Source organism: Triticum aestivum, chromosome 5A (genome assembly GCF_018294505.1).
Source record: "Triticum aestivum cultivar Chinese Spring chromosome 5A, IWGSC CS RefSeq v2.1, whole genome shotgun sequence".
NCBI lineage: Eukaryota > Viridiplantae > Streptophyta > Magnoliopsida > Poales > Poaceae > Triticum > Triticum aestivum.
The window spans coordinates 703,400,439-703,404,431 of NC_057806.1; positions in this window are offsets into that span (position 1 = coordinate 703,400,439).

The following is a 3,993-nucleotide window of genomic DNA, read 5'->3' on the forward strand; positions in this document are numbered from 1 at the left end:
AAATAATTGGATCATATTTTGCAAGTTACTACAAAAATGTTCCATCTCATGTTTTTCAAAAAAGATTGCTATATCATACCGGCAAAAATGATTAGTATTAAAAAAATCACCACTTATTTATTTTCTTAAAAATTTTAAATCTATGGAAAGAAACTACATGTGTTTCACAAAAATTGAGACCATTGAATATCTAACTCCATAGTTCATGTTTGAAAAGATGTTAATGTATTACCCATAGAAGAAAGTTAAGAAACCACGGCGAGGAAGAAGGACGGATCTTGTTGCCAACTGAATTTCAGGGTCAAGACTCATCGTTCTGTGTTTATTTATTTTCCTAATTTTCTGAATTAACTGATGGCAAAGATGAATATTACAACTTCAGTTAAGGCTATGCGCTGCGGTGATTGGGATGCCCCCTTTTCCACATCTCTACTTCTGCCTAGTGTTTGCAGCTTTTCTTAATAAACAAAGTATAAACATAGAAGCCCAAAAATAAGTACATACTGTTGAGTAAATAGGCAATTTCTCGATTAAATTAATCCATGAGTAAATCACTAGCATGTCATTGACTAAGTTGATGACGTACTGACTCTGATCTAAACATGCACGTACTAAGCAAACAGTAGACAAATCTACACATACTGCTAATACTGCTAATATGAAAATAATCAGGAGCGGGATAAACGAGTTATACCCTCCAGTAGGCCACGCAGAGGCCGCGGCTTTGGTGGCAGCAGCGGCGTCCTCGGCGACCTTCTTGTCAACTTCAGCTTTCTCGGCGGCGGCACGGTCGGCGTCGGTGGACATGATGATGATGAAGGCGACGCGGACGTAGAGGAAGTAGACGATCGGAAGCGAGCAGTCGCGTAATCGCTGCCCAAAAACCTATTCGCCCCTCACCCCGTACAGGAACCAGAAGGGCGTGGTTTCGGAGACCTGCTCTCCCGTCGACCGTGTACGTGGCGGACGGGATGGAGTCACCGGCGGCAGCAGCAGTAAAGGAACGACGGTGGGCGTGCGCGTGAGCAGATGTGATCTGTTCGTGGCGGCTAGGGTTAGGAGACACCGCATACTTATAGGCGCAGACGCGTGGAGAGACGTGGGCTCGACCCACGTCCGAGTCCGTGACAGCCCACGATCCGTCTCAGATCGTGGCCCAGCTGTCAGAAAACTCTCCGTTAGTGACTAGCAAAAATAAGCGCGTAGGTGTGAGCTCGGCTCGGCTCAATCCCGCAACCCGCGGCGCGTCGTGACGAGGCGGGCGACGGAGGAGGAGTGCGCGAGGGCCTCTTCTCTTCTCAAGCTCCAATAGCATGTAGAAGAGAAACCCTTATAAACCACTCCAACTCTCCTTCCACTTCCGGGGTGGGACTAAACTTCCCACCACACCTAGTGCCATATAACCCACATGGGCCCTTAGAGATTTTTCAGAAATTGCAATATGGGCCTAGAGCCCATCTCAGATTTCAGCAATCCCCCACCAGATCTCGAGGGCCCATTGTGTCCTCTGTTCCAATTGCTGTTTCGATATACCAGTGTTTCAGTAAAGACCTGTTAAGGTTGAACTTCACCTAGAACAAGTGGCTACACTCCTTCACAACTGAACAACGGACTATGCCTTGAATTGTCAGTTTGGCGTAAAGAAGTTTCACTACATGTCTTACTAGTACTAGGCTGCCGAAGGCTGACTCCTCGGGTGGAGCATATAAGTCACACTCCTGGCCTATTCATGAGCTTACTAGAGATCACCCCAATCTCATAGACTGTGACCAGCAGTCGGGCTCATATAGGTGTGTTCCTCCAAAGATCGCTCTATAGGATAGCATCTTGCTTTTATAAGCTTTGGAACACATTGAGACCGTAGTCATCCTACCATACAGTATCGAGAGTATTGCATCTCCAACGGAGTGGGTTAGTATAGTTACTCTCCTCAGTTCACCACTGGCTTGTTTTCCCAGGTCCTAGTTCACGGGATCTCCGATCACATAGGTTGGGTTACCACCATGGCAACTCATGTGGGTCTCATACCCATCTCCCTCGATGCATTATCTATCACAACACGTGATAGCCCTTTTGTAAAGGGATGTGCCAGATTCTTAGCCGTATGGACATAGTCCAACGCTATCACTCCGGAGTTTCTTAATTTTCTGACAGCTTTTAATCTCATTCTTATGTGCTTGGTGGACTTCATGTTGTCCTTTGAACTCTTCACCTTGGTGATGACAGTCTGATTGTCACAGTTCATAAGGATAGCCGGAACCGGTTTATCAACCAATGGCAAGTCCATCAAAAGATCTCGAAGCCATCTCGCTTCAACACCAGATGTGTCTAATGCCGTTAATTCTGCTTCCATTGTCGATCTCGTTAAGATCGTTTGCTTGCAAGACTTCCAGGAAACAGCGCCACCTCCAAGAGTAAACATATACCCGGTTGTGGCCTTCATCTCACCAGCATCAGAGATCCAATTCGCATCACTATACCCTTCAAGTACCGACGGGTATCCGGTATAGTGAAGTCCATAGTTCATAGTACCTTTCACATAGCGCATAACTCTCTCAACAGCATGCCAATGTACATCACCCGGTTTGGAAACAAACCGGCTTAGTTTGCTCACAGCAAACGCGATGTCAGGCCTCGTTGCGCGTGCTAGGTACATCAGTGAACCAATGATTTGAGAGTATCTCAATTGATCTTTAGCCATGCCTTTGGACTTTCGAATCAATACGCTAGGATCATATGGTGTTTGAGATGGTGTGCAGTCCGAATATCCAAAACGACTCAACACCTTCTCAACGTAATGGGATTGCAGAAGTGTGATCCCACCCTCATTATCTCTCAGTAGCTTGATGTTCAAGATAACATCAGCCACACCAAGGTCTTTCATCTCAAAGTTCTGAGATAGAAACGATTTGACCTCCTCAATGACTTTGAGGTTTGTTCCGAATATCAGTATGTCATCAACATACAAGCACAGTATAACTCCTTCGCCCCCACCATGGCGATAGTATACACATTTGTCAGCCTCATTAACAACGAAACCAACAGATGTCAGAGTTGTATTAAACTTATCATGCCATTGCTTAGGTGCTTGTTTCAGGCCATATAAAGATTTTATCAACCTACACACCTTTCTTTCCTGACCATCTATCACAAAGCCATCAGGCTGTTGCATGTAGATTTCCTCCTTTAGCTCTCCATTTAGAAAAGCCGTCTTAACATCCATGTGATGGACGAGAAGACCATGTGAGGCCGCCAACGAGAGTAATACTCGAATGGTGGTCAGTCTAGCCACAGGTGAATAAGTATCAAAGAAATCTTCCTCTTCTTGCTGGTCATAGCCCTTGGCCACAAGCCTAGCCTTGTACTTTTCAATCGTACCATCGGGCCTAAGCTTCTTTTTGAACACCCACTTACATCCCAGTGGTTTGCAACCATAGGGACGGTCAGTGATCTCCCATGTCCCGTTAGCCATGATGGAATCCATCTCGCTACGGACCGCATCCTTCCAGTAGTCAGCTTCTGGAGAGGCATACGCTTCTGAAATAGAAGTGGGAGTATCATCCACGAGGTACACGAAGAAATCATCACCAAAGGTCTTTGCAGTCCTTTGTCTCTTGCCCCTACCAAGGGTTTCCTCGTCATCCTCCTCGGGATTTTCATCATGTGTTTGTTCATAATATTCCATAGGGATGGCAGGTTCAGGAGTCTCCTCAGATTCCTGTCTAGAAGTGCTTTGCATATCTCTCATAGGAAAAATATCCTCAAAGAATGTAGCATTCTTAGACTCCATAATTGTACCGATCTTCTGGTCAGGTACCTCAGATTTCACTACTAGAAATCTATAGCCAACGCTGTTCTTAGCGTAGCCCAAATTAATGCAGTCCACGGTCTTATGTCCAAGCTTACGCTTTTTGGGGATCGGCACGTTGACTTTCGCCAAACAGCCCCAAGTGCGCAAGTACGAGAGTGTCGTCCTTCTCTTTGCCCATTTCT